The sequence below is a fragment of the Monodon monoceros genome, unplaced genomic scaffold (genome assembly GCF_005190385.1).
Source record: "Monodon monoceros isolate NGI ecotype Baffin Bay Population unplaced genomic scaffold, NGI_Narwhal_1 Super_Scaffold_7, whole genome shotgun sequence".
NCBI classification, from domain to species: Eukaryota; Metazoa; Chordata; class Mammalia; order Artiodactyla; family Monodontidae; genus Monodon; species Monodon monoceros.
This window is the reverse complement of record NW_021703784.1, coordinates 90654362-90679692: the sequence shown is the minus strand read 5'-3', so window position 1 is coordinate 90679692 and position 25331 is coordinate 90654362. Positions and strand designations below refer to the sequence as shown.

The window sequence follows — 25331 nt, the reverse complement described above, 5'->3', positions numbered from 1 at the left end:
AAGTGGCACTGGAAAGGGAAAGGGGAGGGAAGAAAATAAATTGAGTTTGGATGGCGGCAAAACAAATTCCATATTCACTCAGGCATTCAATATATAGAGGAAGTTGTCTGATTCCTTGGTAATTAAACTTTAAAGAATGGCTTGTTTGGCCCCAAGTAAACAAGCATAATGATCCTTTGTCCACAGTAAGACTGGTACATGTGATTTCTCACTGAGACTTTCTGTTTTAAGCTGTCGCTGAGTCCTGAGTAGGAAAATTGGGCTTCCTTTTAGTCCATTTTCTTGGATTAGAAGAGAGTGAGCGTGATGTGGGAGAGAGGAATGTCAGTGTTTGCTGTGACAAGGGAGGGGTCTGAGCTAGGCTGGGATGCTACTAGAAGGAAAAGAAATTATAGAATTTGAGGTGTTAGCGACCTTAGCATCTACTCCAACCTCTCATTTAGCAGATGTGGAAACAGAGACTTAGAGAAGCTAAGAGGCAGACTGGTGGAGCAGAAAAAAAAAACTGGAGTCAAGAGATCAGAGTTCAAGTACCACCTGTGACAGTTAATGATCTCTGTGACTTAGCTTTGATAAACGCCTTCCCCCTGTAACCTGACCTTCCTAGGCTTCTGGAGGCAATGTGGAAAACGCAGAAGCCAAATGTGACTTCCAGAATCTTAGGCAAAGTTCCTGATATTTGATGGCATTTTGAATGTAAATATAGGTATAGGTTAAACCCCGTTGGCAGATTGCTACATTCCTTGCAGTTCAGTCCCTCAGATCCTCGTAACAACCCTCATCTCCTAACCCACAGTGGTCATGACAGCCTGGCAAATTCAGTCCTTATTCCTGTTCTGGAAGTGTTTCTCTTGATGTTCTCATTTGGTGATTCTTGGATGTTGATATGCATAGGCCAGTTAACATTCGAGAGCTTCCATCTGGATTCTCGGCTTTAAAATCATAAGTATTTCCTCACACCTAGCACCACTAGGTAGGCCTACATAACAAATGCAGGGACAACAGAAAAATTGAGATTAAGCCATCTAACTCAAACGTTATAAAAATTGGAGCTTAATGTGAAATAACTGAAATATATTAAAGTGATAACAGTACCTTGGAGAGCAAAGAAGAAGAGACACTAGGCTAGGGCAGACCTCTGCTCTGTCCGGGGGACAGTGACTGTTTCTCACCCAATCACATACAGTCCTCAGAGTTTTAAGTCTTTCCCACATACGTAACTTCTCGCAGCTGATGTTTCTTCATCTTCTAGGCGGCAATCATATCTAACCTTGCTCTTAAGGCTGTTGAGGGGACCCAAATTAATGGTGGCTTTATAAACCTTGAAAATACTATTAAAATATTAAGTGGTTTACTAGCTAGTTTGTAGCATTGGGCTAGAACTGAGGATTCCTGACAGCTAATTCAGGCCTTTTTTCGTGGCTCTGGGGAGAAAGTTGTAAATAAAGGTAGGTTGTAGAGAAGACAACTAATGTTTAGAGACAAAAGGAAGTCAGCACTAGTACCATCCTTCTTGAAAAGACAGTTTAAAAAATCATAGTATATAATTTTATTCAAGTCATAGTTAAGGACGTAGAAACCACATGAACCTATGTTCCGAAGGGGAAGGACAGTAACTAACTAAACTGTTCCTTTTGAGCGGAGACGTTCCCCAAGTCCAGGCACAGAGCTGATTTGCTTCTCCTCTGTCTCCCGAGTGAAGGTGAGGCAGAGGGTGGCCACGGACTAACTTAACAGCTGAGGATAGCAAAGCGTGAATTCTCATAAATAAAACTCAAATATTTCCTGAGACCAGAAGGCAGGATCAACCTGCAAGAGAAAAAGAGAGTCTCAGAAATTGGTCTCTTTACTAATGCTTTTGTCCTAAGTAATATTTCTCCAATTATCATCCAGATAGCATCATATTTCATTTTTCTCCTTCAACCTCTAATTCTTTAGAAAGGCCCCTAGAAATCCATTTGCCATTTTGTGAGATGGAACCCAGGACATGATCATCATTATTATTATTATCACCGAAGATAAAGAAATCTATCAATTTCACTATTTCCTGCTGCCTGCGTAATAATTCAAGCTCTGTCTTGGTCATCTACTTTAAGGCACAATATAATGACATTGCTGGGAACTGCATATATCCACTCACTCCAAAGCCACCTGCTTTTGGTTCAGCTTTAATAGATCAAATTCTATTCAAAAAAGTTATGAGAACAATGACTGTATTTCTTTGAGAGCTAGGGAATCTTATCTCTACAAAAGCGGGTCTGAAGAGTTTGCTACTCAGTGAGTACCAATTTGTTTATGGGAAATGACATGTGATTTCTAAATGGTATTCTATCTTATAAAACTTTAGCAAAGTATTCTGAGTTATTAAACAAGGACCCAAGGCATGTCAGCAGTTGATTTGCTCCATGTTTGCTTATTTGGGAAGACTGTGAGAGCACAGTTCATAGGAACATCATGACCTTTCATCTCCAAAAGTTCCTCCAGCCCACACTCATTGAACACCTTGTGCATGCACAGCACCAGGTCCAGCACTGAGCGTGCAAAATAAATAAGACCTTGTCTTCATACTTGAGCATGTCCAGCAGATGAAAACAATCTCTCTTCTCCTCTTCTCTTCATGGGGTGTGTGAGAGGGGTTCACAGAGTTTCCCTGAATGATGCTAAATTCCCAGAAGTCTTGTGTAAAGATCTGGCTGCTTTTTCAACACCTTTATCTGTGTGGTTTTTAAGCCAAGTATACAGACAGAACTGTCCTTGATTGTGTCTGTTTGCCAATGTGACTATAGCTATTGGATCCAGAAGCCTGCAATGAATAATCAAGTCTATGTAATGTGGTGTATGGTAAATGCTACAAGAGATGTATTTATAAAGACCAGTGGAAGCAGAGAAGAGAGTTTAGTAATAGAGGAAATAGTAGTTGAGCCTGACCTTAAAAGGAGAGTTAGATTTTTCCAGGTAAAAATGTGGACGAAGGTATCCAGGGAGGAAGCAGCCTGGGTGGAGACACAGAGGTATGAGAGAGTATGGCACTTTGAGGCATTTCCATGGTAACTATAATGTAGGGTAGTAGGAAGAGCTGACCCTGGATGAGTAGGCTGGGCCAGTTTGTGAAGGGGATGCTCTTTCTATATTAGGTTATCTCTGTCTTGTTCAGTCTGTTCGTATCTTCCTGGGCGATGGGCAAATTGAGCAATTAGTATCTTGTTCACACTTCTCTTCTGATATTGTAACTCAAGATAAACATGTGCTTCTAAATATCAGTGTGTCTGAAATTCCAGATGGAACTCAACTTCCCCACTCTCTTGCCCACTCCTCCCCCATCCATAGAAACCCTTCTTCTATGCAAGTCATATGACATTCAAAGTTGTTTTTATTTACTCGTGGACACTGCTTTTGTCAGGAATCACATTTCTGCTTAAAACCGTATCCTGCAAATTAAAGTGTTAAAGCAGAAAAAAAAAGTTAATAAATTCACAGCTTTTTCTAATTAATGATTATATGCTGAAATAAAAGTTGTTAAAATATTGATAAAAAGAAATTTGAGGAAGCAGATTGAAAGCAAGACTGATGAGACAGGTAGAGAGGTTCTTCAAAGGGAAGTGCTATTTCCCTACCAAACTTGGTAAAGCCTTCCCCCAATGCTTGCTTGCCCTGACGCTAGAAATTTGTGCCTGTGACATGGCTACAGTACTTTCAGTTAAATGTGTACCTGGCTTTTTTTTATGTATGTGTGTTTAGTCTTTCCCAACATGCCAATCATCTAAGGGGGTTGATAAACAAATTTTATCATGTTTATACCTCTCACACTTTATAAATTAAGGATATTTAAGCCACGTATAATATGAGTTCACTCATATGGGTTTCTCATATTTATGTGACACTTTCGTGGCTCAGTAATAGTGGGAAAGATGAAAGCTTAACTCAAGTGTTGTCTCTCTTCTGTTGAGGGCCTGGGACTGCCATCCGTGAGGCTTGCATATCACAGTCCTCGGCTGGACTTCTGTGCTATCATACATAATGTATAACCCATAACATGTAATATTTGGTATGTGATATATAATATATATCTTTTAGTCAAATGATATATAATACTATTACATGATGTATTATATATAACAATCATCTTTCCCTTTGCTCACCTCATCAGAGCTATTGCTGATCCCCGAGTTGACAGCCTATGGGGTTATGGACATCCTTAGCCATGTCTAATTTTGGTCTTGATTTCATAACTGCTTAAAAATGAAAGACTCACTTCCTCTTCTTGTGCCACGCCCCATTTTACAACAATCTGAGACTGGTTAAGTGTTGTGGCTCAAAGTCCCCCCAGACCTGGCTATAAATTTCTGTTCTGCCACTCACTTGTTAAATAAATCTTGAGCAGATTACTTGTGTAAACTTTATTTTGCTTCTCTGGAGAATGAGAAATAATAACTAATTTAGGGTGGATTACCTAACCTGTTTTATAGGATTGTTGTGAAGACCGAGACAATTTTTTATAGTGTATTTGCCTGGTGCCTGGCTCATGGCAACTGATCAATAAATTCTAACTGTTATTATTGTCATCTATTGAGATGTTCAGTGCGTTGCTGTTGTCTCATTTGCAGACATCAGGGTAGATCATGTATCATAAAACAGTATAAAACAAAGGGGGATTGAATGAAGTGCTGATAACCCCTGGGTGTGGTTAATCCCTTGGGTGTGGTAGTTACTCTTACAATTTGATCACCTTTAAGTTGGTGAATATATTATTTCTAAATCCATTAATTTAATTCCTTGTAGTAGCTATATCATGTTACTGTTGGCTTGGGTTTGGAAACTGGACCCTCGTGTGCCTCCTAAATTCATCCTAAGAAATTAGCCTGTGATTTAGGTGAATGCTGACAGGTTGGTGGTGTGGCCTGGTTGTGAATGCAGCCCTGAACCTTACGGAAAGCTAGAAGTTCAAGAACACTCCTATCTTTTTCAGAAAACACCTGAACTTTCTATGAATGATGCTACATCACCAGAAGTCTCATGTTGGCATCTGGCTTCTTTCTCAATGTTTTTCTCCATATGCTTCCTAACAGAGCACTGAGATAGAATCATCCTTGATGGTGTTTATCTGCATGAATGTGGGGGGTGGGGAGAGACGGAGAGAGAGAGAGAAAAAAAGAGAGAGAGAGGCTGAATATAGCCATTGAGGTCAGAGGAGACCCTACAAAGAATAATGAAGCTCATTAAGCTCATAGCCTTTTGGTTCTGATCCATGAGGTGTGCGTATGCTGTCACTAGAAGACACTGGTGTATACATACAGTTGACCCTTGAAGAACACAGGTTTTGAATTGTGTGGGTCCACATATACGTCGATTTTTTTTTTTTTTGCGGTACGCGGGCCTCTCACTGTTGTGGCCTCTTCCGTTGCGGAGCACAGGCTCCGAACACGCAGGCTCAGCAGCCATGGCTCACAGGACCAGCCGCTCCGCAGCATGTGGGATCTTCCCGGACCAGGGCAGGAACCCGTGTCCCCTGCATCGGCAGGTGGACTCTCAACCACTGCACCACCAGGGAAGCCCGATTTTTTTTTTTTTTGATAAGTACGTACCACAGAACTATATGATCTGCAGATGGTGGAAACTCGGATGCAGAGGGCCGCCTGTAAAGTGATACGTGGATTCTTGACTGTAGGGGGTCGGCACCCCTAACCCCCATATTGTTCAAGCATTAGATTTGGATAGAAAACTAAAGACCTTTGATGGATTCAGCTCTTCTAGTAGAAGGTCACAATTTTGGGAGAGAAGGAAGGATACAGGGTGTGAACACCTGGTCTTTGTTCATTTGGGCTGCTATGACAAAATACCACAGCCTGGGTGGCTTATAAACAACAAAAATTTATTTCTCACAGTTCTGGAGTCTGAAATTCTGATACCAGGGTGCCAGCATGGTCAAGTTCTGATGAGGACCCTCTTCCAAGTTGCAGACTGCAAGCTACTTGTTGTATTCTCCCATGGTGGAGATCAGAGAGATGAAACGAGTTTTCTTGTGACTCTTCTTTTTTTTTTTGTGGTATGCGGGCCTCTCACTGTTGTGGCCTCTCCCCTTGCGGAGCACAGGCTCCGGACACGCAGGCTCAGCAGCCATGGCTCACGGGCCTAGCCGCTCCGCGGCATGTGGGATCTTCCCGGACCGGGGCACGAACCCACGTCCCCTGCATCGACAGGCGGACTCTCAACCACTGCGTCACTAGGGAAGCCCTCTTGTGACTCTTTTGAAGACACTAATTCTATTCATGAGGGCTTCACCCTCAGGACTTCATCTAATCCTTCCTTAACTCCCAAAGGCCCCACCTCCCAGTATTACCACACTGGGGAGTAGGGTTTCAACATAGATATTTTGGTGGGAAACATTCAGTCCATAACTTCTGGTGACCTATGTCATATTGAAGAATAGGATTTGTTTTTCTGGATTGTGATTTTATATCATAATGATGATCTCCTTGGGGAAAAAAAAGTCACCTTATGAAGTCCCAGAAGAATGCATTTATTAGAATGTTTATTGGCTTAAGAAAAGGAGAGAGGCAAATACTCAGAAACTTGATACCAAGGAGGATAATAGATGAAGTAAAGGAACAATAATATGATAATGTCTTATATATGGCATTTACAGTTTTCAAAGTGTTTTCATATGATGTTGTAAGATTCTAATAACAATACTCTGAAGTTTTCAGAACTAATGAAGATCTACATTTCTCAGATGAAGATATTCTTCATGAGTCCCAGAGAGTTTAGCTGGTTTGTTTTAGGTCCCACAGTCATTAAAGAATATGTCTAAGATTAGAATCTAGATCTCTGGATTATAGCCATTATTGTAGAATATACTAGTATTTTTTGATAATAATTTTTTCCACATATGAGACTTGCTTGTGATTTTGGAAGCAGTCTTTTAGGCCATAAGGAATTTAAAATTTTTCATAGTTTTCTTTATGGTTTCTTTCTACGTATTTGACATTAGAATATCTTCCCCAGTTTCTGATGAACTCTTGTCCTGTTGAGCAGGGGTCCCCAACCTTTTTGGCACCAGGGACCGGTTTCGTGGAAGACAGTTTTTCCACGGTCCGGGGTGGGGAGCGGCAGTTGAAGCTTCACTTGCTAGCCCACCGCTCACCTCCTGCTGTGCGGCCCGGTTCCTAACAGGCCGCAGACCGGTATCGGTCTGTGGCCCGGGGTTTGAGGACGCCTGCTGAGGATTTCATCCCTTGCAAGGTAATAAAAAAGATGAAGGAAGATTTCTAGTTTTAGACTCATTTCTGACCAAGACAATTGAAGTAGAATTGAAGGACAACTTGGAAGAATATTAACAACAGTATTCATAATAGCGATGAGAGCAAATGGCGATCATAGTCAGGCATTTATGTTAGATCCTAGGAGGGATATATTTCAAATAGTTCACATAAAAGATGGTTACGAGCAGCAGGAGAGTTTAGAAAAGAGAAAAGGCTGACATTGAGGTCACATATTATTCCTTTGAAAAAGAAAGTAGTGGTGGTGTGACTTCATGGACGTCTCTGAGCTTGGATTTAATTTGTTACAAAAGGAGTATATACAGCTGACCCTTGAACAATATGGGTTTGAACTGTACAAGTCCACGTATACTTATTTTTTTTCAATAACTATACAGTTGGCCCTTTGTATTCGTGGGATGGATACCAAAGAGCGGAATAAACTTGCAAGGACAACATTGACAAAACTATGAAGAATCAGTGCAGCTCAATGAAATGTGTGCTACAGAAAATGAAGTGTTTCATTTATCCATATTTAAAGCAAGAAGAACCAGGAAAGGATGGGCTTACCTCTTGGGCAGATGGTGTATCGTTAACTGATGAAAGGAAGGAGAATGATTCAGTGTCTATTTTGTTTCCATCCTCTACATGAAAGAAATGACCTTCATGTTGGAAAGGGCAGGAAGGCGTGGTTACCAGCCTGAATTTTAATAGATGTAAATACTTAAGACAGTGCCAGCAACATAATAAGTACTCAACACATGCGTTAAAATTTCTCTTTTCCTTTTTAAAGAGAATTGCCAGAAATAAAAAAGGTGCTGGATGATTGAAATGGGAAAATCACCAATTTTCAAAAAGGGAAGTAAGATGAATTCTGAAAAGAACACATCAATTAATGTGACATCAATCCCTGGTCAAATTCAGGGACAAAATATTTAGAGAAGGATTGTGAGTAGTTTGGAAAGGAAGTTGAGATTATTGAAAATAATGAGTTCCAAATGACGAAGTCTGACTAAACTTATCTGATTTCCTTTGTTTGTTCTTTTCATTGAGGGTTTTTATTATGGGAATGTACTAGATGGAAAATATCCATATTTTAGTAAAATATTGGAAAAATTGCCCATTAGTTGTGCTTTCTCATGCATTTTGCCCATGCTCTAATCTCTGTTTGGAAGCTCGTCCTCTCCACATCTGCTGATAATTGCCTCCTTGTGTGAGGCAGGATAATACTTTTGGAATATTAACCAACATTTTAAAAAAGTCCTTTCCAACCTTGGCCCTCCTGAGTCAACTAGGCTGTCTGCAAACATTACTTTAGGTAAGAAAAGACACATCAAAAAGAAGCTGTGGAAAAAGATAGTCTGTTGTTGGCTTTGGATTTCAAAAATCTAAGTCTTCAGGGAAACAGAAAAAACTCTGGGCTAGAAAAAAGATGTGGAAGAATACTTTGATGTGTAAAAATAAAACCTTTCCTCGTGGAGACTAGATAATGAGAAGTAGAGGCCTGAAATGAGAGGACTAGATCTAGTGAGCACCTGGCACTTGGCATTGCTACTTGACCTTCCCATTGTCCTTTATGACCTACCTTTCTGACAGCAGTATTGTCCATTGATAGCCTGGCATGAATGATGCCTGTCTGCTCCATGTATATCTCACTCTATGTGTACAACTCTCTCTTTAATGCCTATGACAGTTACAAGCCTAGAGCTGGAGGATGGGAAACTGAGACCCTAGTCTAGAGGGGAGGTAATCATGTGAAATGGACCTGTCCTTGGGTAGTCCTAAGCAGAATCAATATTTTTCCTCCTTTACCAACCACCCTTGCTGTTAGACTACAGTAAAAGTCTACCTTTTCACATTCTTGAGACATAACTCAAAAAAAAAATGGCAGAGGGGAAGGAAGAATCTTACATTCTTTTCTGAGGTTTCCTCAACAACCCCAGGTAGAGTCCAGTGCTCCTTCTTGAGCTCCTCTTGGACTGCAAGTCCACTTGTAGCATAGGACCCATCATAGGGAACTGCTTTATTGACTGCATGATCATTTCCTCATTTGACTGTGAGCCTCTCCAGGGCAGGGAATAGATTTTATTATATTTGTATTTCTTGGCAAACAGTAGAGACTAAGCAAGTGTTTTATGGGTTGAATTGAAGATGGTTAAATGTGTGGAATTACCTAGGTTCATAAGTGCTGAAATATGTACTCAAAGAATGTTGACTAATGTGTTAGTGTGGGCTTTGAACTATCTCTCTATGAGGTTTCTAGGTTCAGAGCCTTACTTTTTTGTTTCTATTAATGACCAGAATGAGATTATAACTCACTGATTACATTTTGGAGTGATAGGAAGCTGGAAGGGAAAGTTAATACACTAATGAGAGTCAGAAGCAGAATAGTTGAACCAATGAACCAAATATAATTTAATTAGGAGTAAATATAAAATACTACAGTAAGGGTAAAAAAAAAAAAACAACTGAGTTACAAACTAGAGGGATATATAGCTTAAAATAAAGTATTTATTAAAGATCTTTCCAGAGCTTTAGTTTATAAGCTTATATGGACCAAAGTATGGTGCAGCTTTTACTATACTATATATTATTTAATGCAATTTTGGGTATTATTTATAGAAATAAAAGGAAGAGATGCACTAAGGCAAGGGTCCTACTGTATGCCCCATTGATGAAATCATGGCTGAAATATTGGGTACAGTTTCATATATAATATTTTAAAAGGATAATGCTGGATAATTTAGGAGAAAATATTTGTGGAAACTACATTTTTATGATAATTGAGAAGGGGTTGGGGCTAGACCAATCCTATAAAATTAGATATTTCCATCAATGAAGTGACAGCTTTGGGACAGTCTTTACCTCCCTTCACTGGAAGAGTTTAAACTGAGAAAAGGACGACCATCAGCATTTGGGATCCCTGAAATGCATAGGTGATTGGATTCAGATGAGCTATAAGGTGGTCTCCAATTCAAAGACAAGGCACTCTTTCCATGTATGCTCCATGGTTTAGTTGGAGAGTACTCTGTGGATGTGGATGGATGGAAGGGCCTTTTGACCAAATGGCAGAAATGATGGAGAGAACTGCTTAGCTCAGAACAGAGCTTCCCAGACTTCTTTTATCCTTCACTCCATATGCAGGCCACACAGAAGGCAAAGATCTGGGCTGTTGGACAGTAACTCATGTGAAAGGGAAGGATACAATTCCTTGGTGGATAGGAACCGTGAGGAAGAATGATGATGCTACTCTATGTTCTGTGACTCGGTACCAGGAGAAATAATGGGACTTGATCAATGGGAATATCTGGGGGAGAGGAAGGGATACCAATGATGAAGAGGTAAGTGTGGGTCTCATCTGAGAGAATGATGATGTTTTAGCCCCACGGTCCACGGCTCTGAGTTCAGCAGGTGAGTCTGGGACAATTGATGGCTTCTGACACCCAGGCAGTTGCAGTAATTCTGAGCTATGTGCCATGGCCAAGCAGCTCAGTGCTGGAGACAGCTTCATTACTGGGGGCCCAGCCTTCACTGAGCAGCAGACCTTCTTCCATCAGTCAAAGATGAATGAGGAAATCACCCAGGCTCTACATGTTTTTAATATTCCCCTCTCTCTTTTGTCCAGACCAGCTTTGGTTTAGGTACTCTGCTGCCTCCCCTGCGGAAGACCTCTGGCATCACCCACCCCTCTAATGATATGTGAAACATGGGAAAGAGGATCTTAGCAAAGGACTCGAAAGATTGGGTATCTCTGCAGCAATCAAAGAGTGACAGAGTGTGCCCTGGCTTGCCCAGGAATAGGCAGAGGTTCACTGCTGCTTTAATTCCTCAGTAGGATTCCAATCCCATTTCTGAGCATGGAGTGAATAGAACTTCTTCCAAGAATCAGAAAGGACAAATTAAGCAAAGCTTAATTTCCTGCCAGAAGAAAGCAAAATGTTATCCTTATGTTAGAGGCAACATGAAATGGTGTACAGCTATGTAGCACTGAGTCAAATCCAGTGTCCTTTATCTTCAAATTACAGAGAAGTACAGTCCCTGAAAATCTCTAAATCACAAAGCATACTTACTGTTTTCTTCCTAGTGAGTTCAAAGAGAAAATGTAGTAAGTGAATGTAAACCTCGTGCAATTTTTTCTGGTATCCTTCTTTCCAAAGCTGCCAACTGCCTCCCAGGCTGTGCTGCAGGTGTCACCTCTCCTAGCATCCTTGCCAAGCACCCCGTGTAGGTGGGGGTGTGCCGAGAAGCCCTGATGCTCCAAGATGAATCCACACTGAGCAATCCCTTCACCTCTGAACTTAGATAAAATGGCACACCCTGGGGAACAGAACCAGCCTTCCTGGGCAACCATCAAAGGGTCAGATAACAGAATTCAGAAGCGTGGAAAAGCCAGCTCTCATGGAGTAAATTTTCACCAGTGGAAATGGAAACTGGGAAGATAAATTTCCTGTCATTTCCCCTCTGAGGTGGACTGCTCCAAGGTGCACTTTCTTCTTGCCAACCTTCTGGAGAAATCCTGCCTGCTGAGGGAATGTGCCTGGCGAGGGATGTGCAGCATCTCCTCATGGCTCACTGTGAAGTGGTGACTGGCGTGGCAGCACACTGCCTCTCACTGCCCATCTTTCCTTAGCTTGCTTCCCCTTATTTCCTTCCCTGTACCACTCTGGATTTGCACCTTTTCAATGAAGTATCAGCTCTTTAGTCCTTGCCTCAGGTTCTGCTTTTTTAGATGACCTGGGCTAAGGCAGATAAACAAATCAGGAAGCTCACTCATTCATTCACTCACTCACTCATTATTTTATTTTATTTTATTTTTTTGTGGTACGCGGGCCTCTCACTGTTGTGGCCTCTCCCATTGCGGAGCATAGGCTCCAGACGCGCAGGCTCAGCGGCCATGGCTCACGGGCCCAGCTGCTCCGCAGCATGTAGGATCTTCCCGGACCGGGGCATGAACCCGTGTCCCCTGCATCGGCAGGCAGACTCTCAACCACTGTGCCACCAGGGAACCCCTATTTTATTTTTTTAATAGATCTTTATTGGAGTATAATTGCTTCACAATACTGTGTTAGTTTCTGTTGTACACCAAAGTGAATCAGCCATATGCATACACATGTCCCCATATCCCCTCCCTCTTGAGCCTCCCTCCCATCATCCCTATCCCACCCTCATCGCAAAGCACCAAGCCGATCACCCTGTGCTATGCTGCTGCTTCTCACCAGCCAAGTATTTTACATTCGGTAGTGTGGGTATGTCGATGCTACTCTCACTTCGTCCCAGCTTCCCCCTCCTACCCCGTGTCCTCAAGTCCATTCTCTATATCTACATCTTTATTCCTGCCCTGCAACTAGGTTCATCAGTACCATTTTTTTTTTTAGATTCCATATATATGCGTTAGCATACGTTATTTGTTTTTCTCTTTCTGACTTACTTCACTCTGTATGACAGACTCTAGGTCTATCCTCCTCACTACAAATAACTCAGTTTCTTTCCTTTTTATGGCTGAGTAATATTCCATTGTATATATGTGCCACATCTTCTTTATCCATTCATCTGTTAATGGACATTTAGGTTGGTTCCATGTCCTGGCTATTATAAATAGTGCTGCAATGAACATTGTGGTACATGACTCTTTTTGAATTATGGTTTTCTCAGGGTATATGCCCAGTAGTGGGATTGCTGGGTCATATGGTAATTCTATTTTTAGTTTTTTAAGGAACCTCCACACTGTTTTCCATAATGGTTGTATCAATTTATATTCCCACCAACAGTGAAGGAGGGTTCCCTTTTCAACACATCCTTTCCAGCATTTATTGTTTCTAGATTTTTTGATAATGGCCATTCTGATCAGCGACTCACTAATTATTGAAGGTTTATTGAGTAGCTACTGAGTGTTGAGCATTTGCTAATTTCTGGGGACATAATGATGGGTATAATATGGTTCCTACCTTTAAATAACTCAAAGTCCAGTTTAGAGAGAGAGACATGAGATCAGATAAAAACTCCCCAAATTAGGAAGAAAGATCTTTATGGTAAAGTGTTTGAGATAAAGTGTTGTTCTTGTCCTAGAAATCTGGCTTTAAGAATGCTGCATATGACTTAGTACTGAAGTCCCAAGCTAACGGAATCTTGAATCAGTTTTCTGCTGTTGTACCAGAATTGGACTAAGGCAAAAGCTGAAAACAGAAGTCTTCAAGTCTGCATCTTCTAAGGAGAGCCACCGGGCATTACCCATCTTTGGGCAAGACACTTCCCTGAAGGTTTTTGAGAGTTGGAAGAAATGCTTCCTCTTTCATTGCTTCCCCACATCCCCACTTGAATCTAAACGAGAAGGGGACTGGAGTAGTGACTAGAACCATCATGTGGCTGGCCTTATGGTGAGAGTTGTGTTCTTAGAAGATTTTTCCCCTATCCTGTTGGAATGCAGCAGAGCCAAGTGAAGCAGCAAGAGAATCGCCTATAAAAATCAGGAGCGCATGAAACAAGGGCCATCTGATTCCTTGGTGAAATACTTGCTGAGCTAAAAATTCAGCTGGCCCACACTGGTGCTGCCTCCAAAACACACAGGGCGAGTTCTTGGGTGAGTGGGCATGGGTGTTAATAACCATGAGGACTCATACGTGATTTAGCCGTGGGGATTTGGAGGTGGGAGACCATTCGTGCGGTGCACAGCCACAGGCTTGAAAGGACTACGATGAAGTGTGTTTGAGAAGAATATGAGGGGACTCCACCTCATTCCATTCATTTTTGCCCTCAGAGTGGTCAGACCTAACAGTTCCAGGGCTCTCCATAGACAAGTTCAGATGCTAGAGAAGAACCAGCAGCTGAGGGCTTCCTGGGTCCCCTAGGCCTGGCAAAGAGACAGCCAACCTGAAGAAGGGAGAGGGGCATTGTGTAGCTGGCAAGGTTTATGCAAGAAATAGTTGCTCCACTGAACAGGTGAGACAGCCAGAGAAGAGAAGCCAAGAAAATCGTGTGCTGATGTGAAGACAAACACAAGAAAGGAGGCAATGAACATCAGACAAAACCCAAACCAACCAGAGTGAGGCCAGGGACTCAATCCTCACCAGTGACAGACAAATGGACATCTATTGAAGAAGACCCCATACTCCACCCTTCCTCCCCGACCGCAACATCAATGTCTCTACCTAGAGGAGGGAGGGGGGTGCAGCCATTCATTCTCATGATCTTTCTCCACTCTGGGAGGCCAAGGCCACAGTAGCTTGTATTGGGGAAGGGGGTAGGGAATTTTTGAATGCTGAAGTTTTAAACTGGATTGGATTATGTTTTAACAATTTAAAATAATTGGAAAGTTTAGAATCTGCAAAAGACATTACCAAGGGGTGGAAAAAGAATTTTACATAGCAGGGTGGAAAAACAGTGACTGAAAGATGTAATTCTGTTTCCACAAGGGATTTTAAGGGCAGGACTGGAAGTGGCATATTCTTTCTGCCTGCATCTAATTGGCCAGAACCCAGTCCCATAACTTCAGCCTAATTTTATATGAGGCTTGGAAACCTCCTTCTGTGTGTCCAGGAAGAATGCCTTGAACACATAGCATTGTCTCTGTCACAGGCAGCCACTTTGAAATCCAGAACACTGCACAATTTAGTTAGAAGACAAGTTTCTAGCAGTTTTGTAGTGGTGAGAATATTAACGAAGAAAACCTATGATGTGATTGCCACTATTCAGTAGTTCTTACTTGTTTCCTCAAACAACCAACAATGTTTTACAGGTTGAGTCTCTGAGAGAGTGTGCTCTGACTTAGAAGAATCTAATATTTAATCCTGGCAACTCTATGACGTGCGTGCCTTGACTCTTAGGTTCTAGAAGAAACAAAAGAGCTAACAATTTAATGCCACAACTAATAGGTGGTAGGTTTATTGTTAGTATCTGGCTCTATCCCACTTTAACATTCCTGCTGTTTCTATTATACCCATATCATCTTGTCATCTTGACTTCTTAAAATTCAAGGCCTTTCTTCTCTTTGTTCAGGGTGAATTTCCTGAGCCTCGTTTTGATGATTCTATGATGACCCCCTATTGACTTTCCACATGACATATACTCACTGTGCCAAGGATCATGTTGCCAAGCATCAGAGTTTATTGTTCCATCTGGCTATTATTATTCCATTTGCACAAGATCACGGTGTGTATGGTTCTTTCTGGTATAAAGTTGCAGTTTTAATGGTTTGATGATCTGTTGAGCTGCATTTGGTTCATTGGGTAATTTCTTTAATTTGACTCTGATGTTTGTGAAGATTGGGTATTCACTAGTTCATGCAGTTTTGATTTTTGACTCATAAAACTGGAGCAGAAGGGCCTGGGGCTCAATAATTCAGCACTGCTGATCAGTTTCACATCCTTGTTCATTTGTTAATGGGACTATTGCTAGTGAATCTTTCTCTACAATTTTCTTTTAGTCTCCTAAAACAATTTTTTGATATTAATATACTGTCATTTTAATCTCAGATTATCCTTTTCAGGTTTCATGGAAGCTCAGTAAAAACACTTTAAAATAATCTGTGTTATTCTAAATAAGCATAACAATATCATAATTAGATGTTGTAGGCTTTGGAACCCAAAATATGATCTTCTTTTTAATAAGTTTAAACAACAGCAACACATGTTCTTGTTTGCCAATTGTGTGGAGCAATCAGAAGTAGTTTAAATGGGGGAGGACACATAGGGAACATTTGGGTGTGATTTTAGTTACTGGATTTAAATGGAGAAATTAGTAAAAGCAACTTTGTCTTTCCCTTGGTTGTCCTTAAAGAGTGACCATTGGCAAGTTTCCTTACAAAATCATATACCCAACAAATATGCATCAATAACATGCCATTTTTATGCCAGTCTCTGTGAGCAAAAATGATGAATTCCTGAACTTTTTAAAGTGCTCTGAGTCTTCTTGGAGTAGAGTACATATATATAAACACAGAGTGATAAAAGCAATAGCATAATATGTTCGATATATAGTGATAGCGCAAAAAAGGGAGGATTAATTGGACCGGATATCGGGTTTTGTAAATGTTTGATTGATATTTGATCTCTCAGAGAACTGTTTATATTACCATTTCCTCTGCTTAAATAATGCATTAGGGTAATCAATCACTACTTTCTTTCTTTGATCCCTAAGTCTTTCTCTATGAGTCTAGAGGGCTGTATCTTAGGGCTTCGGTCTAAAGAGATCATCAGTATTTCAGAAGCTGGACTTGGCTGTGCTTTCTCTATCATGCTTGTTATTTTTCTTTCCTATTGGGTGCTAATCATGTGTATAGAATAACTTCTCTCCCATGTACAGAGGAGTTCTTTTACTGAGTGTTGCTGCATGTTGATCTCTGAATGGCCAGGAAATGGGAAATAAAGTTCCTTTCAGGTTTATTTGCCACTTCACAGGTTGTTTGTCAGAATTTGCAAGTAGATCAATCCTTGCAAAGAGTGGAGTGTTTTGTATTTTAATTCCTTTTTTTTTGTAATTAGGATACATTTTTTTATTAAAAGCTGCTAGAAACCAACATTTTTGCACCCATAAATTTAGCATCTTGTGGCACAGTAAGAATTACAATGGTAGGAAGAAAGGGAACTGTGCAAACAAAACAAAGACATAAAATGTAATGAGGGAAAAGCAACCAGCTTGCTGCAACTGTAAAGAAGAAGAAAACTTCAGGGAGGTCTGATTTATAGGGAATAATTATTATTGGTTGATTTAGAAAACTGGGGCAGAGATAGGAAGCTGCTGAAGTGGCTGTTTTTGCAAACTGATTTGAAGAACCCTTCTCTTACGTGCCATTATAAAATAATAACTCTTGGTGAATGTGTCTCCTTTCACTTAACGATTTGCAAGTACTGGAAAAATACTGCTTGAATAGAATTATGATGCCTGAGAAGCACATTCAGACCATTATTCCAAATGTAAAAGCAAAGATCAGGAGGAGGTCAGGGATTTGTGAAAAGTTGCCAAAGGGATCAGAGCAAGAGAAGAGATCCAGTTCCCAACTTTTGATTTCCCAAATTCAGAAACAGTTGTTCCCACAGTAAAACTTTAAATTCTAATTAGGAAAACTGAATCTTCATTATAGCTTTCACCCATTAATTCATTATTCACTTGTTCATCAGATATTTATTGAGCACCAACTATGTAGCAGGTACAGGTTCATGTGCTAAGAATACATAGATGAGTAAGACATGCTCTCTTTCCTCAAAGAGTTCATATATTTAAGGGATGAATTTACATGAACATGGTAAATTAAGATATGCATTTCCCTAACTGTGAAATACTGATTAATAAAATGCTTAGACTCAGAAACCGAGATATTATCTTTCTATTGTTAACAGTGCATTTTTCCCCCCTAAAATGTAGGGTGATTTGCCTGGTTATTCATACACATTTTTTTCTGAATTTAATGTGTATGACACCAAATTTTATTAATTTCCAAACATAATTTTTGTTGCTCCCCAAACTGGTATTTCTTTTTTAAAAAAACATATTTATTGCAGTATAATTGCTCTACAATAGTGTGTTAGTTTCTGCTTTATAACAAAGTGAATCAACCATACATATACATATATCCCCATATCTCCTCCCTCTTGTGTCTCCCTCCCACCCTCCCTATCCCATCCCTCTAGGTGGTCACAAAGCACCAAGCTGATCTCCCTGTGCTATGTGGCTATCGATTTTACATTGGATAGTGTATATATGTCCATGCCAATCTCTCACTTTGTCCCAGCTTACCATTCCCCGCAACCGTGTCCTCAAGTCCATTGTCTAGTAGGTCTGTGTCTTTATTCCGCCTGCCCCTAGGTTCTTCTTAACCATTTTTTTTCTTTTTAGATTCCATATATATGTGATAGCATACGGTATTTGTTTTTCTCTTTCTGACTTATTTCACTCTGTATGACAGACTCTAGGTCCATCCACCTCACTACAAATAACTCAATTTCGTTTCCTTTTATGGCTGAGTAATATTCCATTGTATATATGTGCCACATCTTCTTTATCCATTCATCTGTCGATGGACACTTAGGTTGCTTCCACGTCCTGGCTATTGTAAATAGAGCTGCAGTGAACATTGTGGTACATGACTCTTTTTGAATTATGGTTTTCTCAGGGTATATGCCCAGTAGTGGGATTTCTGGGTGCAAAAAGACAACCCTCAGAATGGGAGAAAATATTTGCAAATGAAGCAACTGACAAAGGATTAATCTCCAAAATTTACAAGCAGCTCATGCAGCTCAATATCAAAAAAACAAACAACCCAATCCAAAAATGGGCAGAAGACCTAGATAGACATTTCTCCAAAGAAGATATACACATTGCCAACAAACACATGAAAGGATGCTCAACATCACTAATCATTAGAGAAATGCAAATCAAAACTACAATGAGGTATCACCTCACACCAGTCAGAATGGCCATCGTCAAAAAATCTACGAACAATAAATGCTGGAGAGGGTGTGGAGAGAAGGGAACCCTCTTGCCCTGTTGGTGGGAATGTAAATTGATACAGGCACTATGGATAACAGTACAGAGGTTCCTTAAAAATCTAAAAATATGTAGCTCTTTTTAATGTTAAAAAGAGAGATACCAAACATCATAGGGCACATTCACTTTAAGTTCCAAGTAGAATAATTATCACTAATGAGAAAATGTCTTTACCCCTCAAAATGTTTTTTTGACTTAGAGTATAATTTGTATAATATTAATATAATCACACCAGCTTTCTTTAGGCTAGAGTTTGATTGTTAGGCTTCTTCTATTCTTTCTTTGTGCTTTTATTTTCAGATTAATCCTTTGTAGTCTATATTTGTAGTTAAACATTTTTTTTATTGAACTCTACTTGATTTACAATATCATGTTAGTTTCAGGTGTACAGCAAAGTGATTCAGTTTTATGTATATATATATATATATATATATATATATATTCTTTTTCAGATTGATTTCCATTGTAGGTTATTATAAGATATTGAATATAGTTCCCTGTTCTATATACAGTAGGACCTTGTTTTTTAATATATTTTATGTATAGTAATTTGTATCTGCTAATCCCAAACCCCAATTTATTCCTTCCCTCCTTTCCCCTCCGGTAACTATTATTTTGTTTTCCTTGTCTATGAGTCTGTTTCTGTTTTGTAAATAAGTTCATTTGTCTTATTTTTTAAATTCCACGTATGTGATATCATATAATATTTGTCTTTCTCTGTCTGACTTACTTCACTTAGTATAATAATCTCCAGGCCCATCCATGTTGCTGCAAATGGCATTGATTCATTCTTTTTAATGGCTGAGTAATAGTCCATTGTGTGTGTGTGTGTGTGTGTGTGTGTGTGTGTGTGTATACCACATCTTTATACATTCATCTCTCAATGGACTTTAGGTTACTTGCATGTCTTGGCTATTCTAAATAGTGCTGCTATGAACATTGGGGTGCATGCATCTTTTGGAATTAAAGTTTTCTCTGAGTATATGCCCAGGAGTGGGATCACTGGCTCATATGGTAACTCTATTTTAGTTTTTTAAGGAACCTTTATACTGTTCTCCATAGTGGCTGCACCAATTTACATTCCCACCAACCGTGTAGGAGCATTCTTTTTTCTCCGCTCCCCCTCCAGCATTTATTATTTGTAGACTTTTTAATGATGGCCATTCTGACTGGTGTGAGGTGATACCTCATTGTAGTTTTGATCTGCATTTCTCTTATAATTAGTGATGTTGAGCATCTTTTCACGTGGCTTTGGCCATCCATATGTCTTCTTCGGAGAAATGTCTATTTAGGTCTTCTGCCCATGTTTTGATTGTGTTTGTTTTTCTGATATTGAGCTGTATGAGCTGTTTATATATTTTGGAAATTAAGCCCCTGTTGGTTGCATCATTTGCAAATATTTTCTCCCAGTCTGTAAGTTGTCTTTTTATTTTGTTTATGGTTTCCTTTGCTGTGCAAAAGCTTTTGAGTTTAATTAGGTCCCATTTGTTTATTTTTGTTTTTGTTTCAGTTACTCTAGGGGACAGAGCCCAAAAATATTGCTGCAATTTTTGTCAAAGGGTGTCCTGCGTATGTTTTCCTCTAGGAGTTTTATAGTATCTTTTCCTTTGTTGTGCAAAAGCTCATAAGTTTGATTAGGTCTCATTTGTTTATTTTTGATTTTATTTCTTTTGCCTTGGAAGAGTGAGCTAAGAAAATATTGCTACGATTTATATCAGAGAATGTTTTGCCTATGTTCTCTTCTAGGAATTTTATGGTGTCAACTCTTATATTTAAGTCTTTAAGCCATTTTGAGTTTATTTTTGTGTATGGTGTGAGGGAGTGTTCTAACTTCATTGATTTACACGAGGCAGTCCAGCTTTTTCAACAACACTTACTGAAGAGACTGTCATTTTTCCATTGTATATTCTTGCCTCCATTGTTGAAGATTAATTGACTTCAGGTGTGCGGATTTATTTCTGGGCTCTTTATTTTGTTCCATTGATCTATGTGTTTTTTTTGCGTGTGTGGGAGTACCACACTCTTGATTACTGTAGTTTTGTAGTATTATCTGAAGTCTGGGAGGGTTATGCCTCCAGCTTTTTTCTTTTTCCTCAGAATTGTTTTGGCAATTCTGGGTCTTTTGTGGTTCCATATAAATTTTAGGATTTTTGTTCTAGTTCTGTGAAAAATGTCATGGGAAATTTGATAAGGATTGCATTAAATCTGTAGATTGCTTTGGGTAGTATGGTTATTTTACTTATGTATTTTAATTGGCAGTTTTAGGGGCTTCCCTGGTTGCACAGTGGTTGAGAGTCCGCCTGCCGATGCAGGGGACATGGGTTCGTGCCCCAGTCCGGGAAGATCCCACATGCCGCAGAGTGGCTGGGCCCATGAGCCATGGCCGCTGAGCCTACACGTCCGGAGCCTGTGCTCCACGATGGGAGAGGCCACAACAGTGAGAGGCCCACCTACTGAAAAAAAAAAAAAAAATTGGCAGTTTTAAGTCTTTTATATTTAATTATTTTATTTGAATATTTATTTAAATATTTTATGAATATTTAGAGTAATTTATACGTGTTATTTTGTGTTTTCTATTTTTTGTTTGCAATGTGATTTTGAACAAAAATTCACATGAAAGCTGCTTTTGCTTAAGAATTCTCATAATAGGCATTTTAAGAAAAAAACAGTTTTATTGAACTATAAACGACATACAATAACTTGCACATATTAAATTTTATAAATTTTGATATACGTGTACACCCATGGAACCCTGACCACAATCGAGATAATGAACATATTTGTCACATCAAAAGATTCCTGATGACACTTGTAAATTCCTCTCTTTTATCCCTCTCTTTGGATAGAGAGATTTTCCTGGATTGCATCTCTGAAGTCTTGCTAGTGGTTCCCAGATGCTGATCTGTGAGCCAGTACTGACTGGACTGTCAGAATTCTCTCAGAGAACTCACTGAAAAAGCCCACAATTCTAGGATGCTTCTGTAGAATTTCAAGTAAATTTTTTCTGGGGTAAGGCTTGTGTTTCAAAGGGGCTCTTTAGGATATTATTATATGAAGCTGGGTTGAGAAGCACTGCTCTAAATGGTAGGCATCCCATTTAGGTTTGATGGGATTTTGGATTTCAACACAATAATAACAACTAATTAAAATAATACTTATTGGACACATAACACCAGACATTTTAAGTGTCTGTGGAGCATGTATGTCACTTTTATGAAGATTACTTTAACTTTTGAGTTAAATACAGTTATCACCCTTATATGAGGAAACTGAGTCTTACTCAGAATCACATAGCTAATGACTGGGAACCTAAGCCTATACAGACAACCATACAATGTAAATGGTGTGCTACCTAAACTAGGAGGCAAGCACTGGTTCCAACCCTATCTCTTGCAGGGTCACCTTGGATAAGACATTCAAATATGCAGGAAATCTTTTTTTTTTTATTTGTAAAATGAGAGGGTTAGATTAGATAATTTTCTAGCTCTTTTTAGCTCAAAAATGATGCTTTTTGTATGAAAATGCAATTAGCTTTAAAGAAGTATAACAATGAACTAATCTCTAACATATGAAGCGTTTATACCCAGTTTAGAGCAATATTCAAGGACATAAAAAATGCATACAATTTGGCACCTTTTAACACTAATCTTCCATTTTATCAACACAATATATACATTTTCTGCTTTAAATATTGAACTGTGATTCTTTCTTTTGCTGCAGTGTGGGGATCTAGCCATTGGGCTTAACTACAGCTCAGCTGTTCCTGGAATAAAAGTACCTTTTGGTTTTTCTTTTGCCATTTCAAAGTGTCCTAGTGAAGAGCCTTCCCAGAATTATTGTCGTTTTAAAACATTTGCATCTCAAGAGGGGTCCTATCTGGTTTTGTCCTTTACTGCAATCACTCTATTCTGGGGGTTAGAAATGGAATGGAATGATTATGTACTTATGCACTATACTTCCTAGCATGGCTGTTATTTTTTTAATCAGCAGAATCTGTCTTTTTTTATACCTGACCTACTGTTTCTGCCAAGCTTTCTATCCATGGAAGGCAGGGCTTGACAAAATAAGGATACTTACTAACACTTTTTTATTAAGCTGTGCTGGCTCTATTGAAATCTACTGCTAAATTTTTAAAGGTGGCTATCATTTTCCTGTGATTCAGATTTTAAAACATTTATTCAGGAAAACATGCAGTAGTTTATAGGCTTTGCTCACATAACTTCATGTTGAATTTTGTAATAATTAATACAGAGCATATTATATAGGAGTGTATGTGAGCAATCTGAAATCATATATGCACACACAGTTTACATATATGTGTGTGTATATATATAAATTTAAAATTATAATTTTCTGTTAATATTTACTACTAATGATTTTTATTTTCTGATAGACTCATGGTACAAGTTGTTCTGGAAAGTTTCCACTGCAAAAGAGATATTTATTGCTGCTTTCATTTCTCTGTTCCAGGAGACATTCTTCCTCTATGTTTCCAGGTTCTGTGAAATGAAATGCTGCAAGATGTATCTACCTGCAACAGAACATTCTGAGCATTGCTTTCCACTCAGTGCTCATGAAAAGAAAGTACAAAGAGTAAAGAGAGTCAAGGTAACATTTAAAATTCTTTATTAAATACATTCATTTATTTATTTATTTTTGGCTGTGTTGGGTCTTCATTGCTGCACGCAGGCTTTCTCTAGTTGTGGTGAGCAGGGGCTACTCATCGTTGTGGTGGGTGGGCTTCTCATTGCAGTGGCTTGTCTTTGTTGCAGAGCACGGACTCTAGGCTCACGGGCTTCAGTAGTTGTGGCACGTGGGGTCAGTAGTTGTGGCTCATGGGCTCTAGAGTGCGGGCTCTATAGTTGTGGCCCATGGGCTTAGTTGCTGCGCGGCACGTGGGATCTTCCTGGACCAGGGCTCGAGCCTGTGTTCTCTGCATTGGCAGGTGGATTCTTAACCACTGCGCCACCAGGGAAGCCCCCGGTCTTTAATTTTCTTAAAAAACAAACAAACAAAGCTCAGTGTACATAAGTTAAATCTTACCTTGTCAAATAAGGAAAGTCTGATTGTTTTGGTGATAGAAGTCTTACCAATCATTCCTTTAAAATACTGCTCTACATAGTTATGGGCTTTGGAGCTGTATTTGAAATTATCATTAATTCAAAAGATCATTGGGACCACTAAAGTTTACATTAGACATATCACCAGAGAAGTTTTGTGAAAATAAATTTCTCCTCAACCCCAGGAGAATGAACTTTTCCATCTGTCCCATTTGCAAACATTATCTAATATAACATTATTTCCAGATCTAATATATAGAGGACTTGAAGAGACAAAATTAGCATTGGAAAGAACATCTGATTTAAGATTCAGCGTTAGAGTATTGCTGTTTACTTCATTCTTTTACTAGAAATAGAATTTCTTTCACACAAATTTTATAGAGTCTTGTGTTAAGTGAGCTCAAAAAGGAAGCCAGTCTCTATCCCCAAAGAGGATGGCATTCTTATGGCCTTGTGTTGTGAATTTTTTTAAAAATACAGTTCTGATTTCAAATAGTCTATGCCATATTCCCCACCAAAACACAAAATATTTTAGAAACCTCTGTTTACCACATCCAAACTACTTCTCTGAGTCTTCCTTATACAACTGACATAGACTTGAAAATCCTTTGGGAAACGGATTGCAGTTTCGGGTTAAAAAAATTGTGATTACGGGAAATGTGACTATACAGTAAAACATAAAATTGTAAGTACCTTAAAAGAGGCACAGATGCAATGCTATTGCTTTTTATTGATAGAAATAACTTAATATCTTGTAGGACCAGGGAGAACCTTATGGAAGCAATGGCACTTGAAGTAGACCTTAAATAGTATTGATGGTGACAGTTGATGATTACCTTACACCAGTTGTCTGCCTAACTGTTTGAATACATTATCTAAATTTGTTCTTCAAACCCTGTGAAGTAGTTTCTCTTATTGCCCCAGTTTAATAAGTGAAGAAAACAGACATTAAAAAGATATGTCATATACCTAACTGGGGATGGAACTAGGATTTGAACTCAGGTATGTTTGGCTTTACCTCTGTGTTTAAATTCACTATGTTATATTTTGTCTTGGTGGAATTAAATGTGCAGGGATGAGGGTATGAAAAAAGAGTGTTTGAGATAATGGGATAGAGACTGGAAAGCACAGGACACAGTCAACAGAGAACAGTTGATTTTGTTGGAGCTATTGGTATATGGGGAATGAGAAACGAATTTGGAAATACCACTTGGGGCCAGATGGTGAAAAGCCCTAAATGACAGGCTCAAGAATGCTGACTCTTATCTTGGGTGATAGAAAGAGTTATTGGTCATTAAGGCTAAAGAAGAACTGGGATAAGCATATAAGATTCTGGAGACTGAGAGATTAGTCACAAGGTTAGGACTCTAATCCCAGAAAGCTGCAATGAGGATCTGAGCTGTAGAGGTGAATGGAAAAGACCAGGATGTGGAATGAACTACCCAGGTGCAAAGATGAGGCCACATGACCCAGCAAGTGGACACAGCTTCCTGAGGAAGAGAAGCCTGTTTAAGATAGAACATTGTGATTTCGGATA

At 39.3% G+C, this 25331-nt stretch overlaps 1 long non-coding RNA gene across 1 annotated transcript in view; it reads left to right on the top strand.

Moving 5' to 3' along the window:
• Window positions 1-23343, top strand: part of LOC114886415 — a 42812-nt gene extending 19469 nt beyond the window's left edge. The window contains exon 5 of the long non-coding RNA XR_003791338.1: window positions 23205-23343. This is a non-coding gene — a long non-coding RNA (uncharacterized LOC114886415). The remainder of the gene's footprint in view (window positions 1-23204) is intronic.
• The last annotated feature ends 1988 nt before the right edge of the window (window positions 23344-25331 follow it).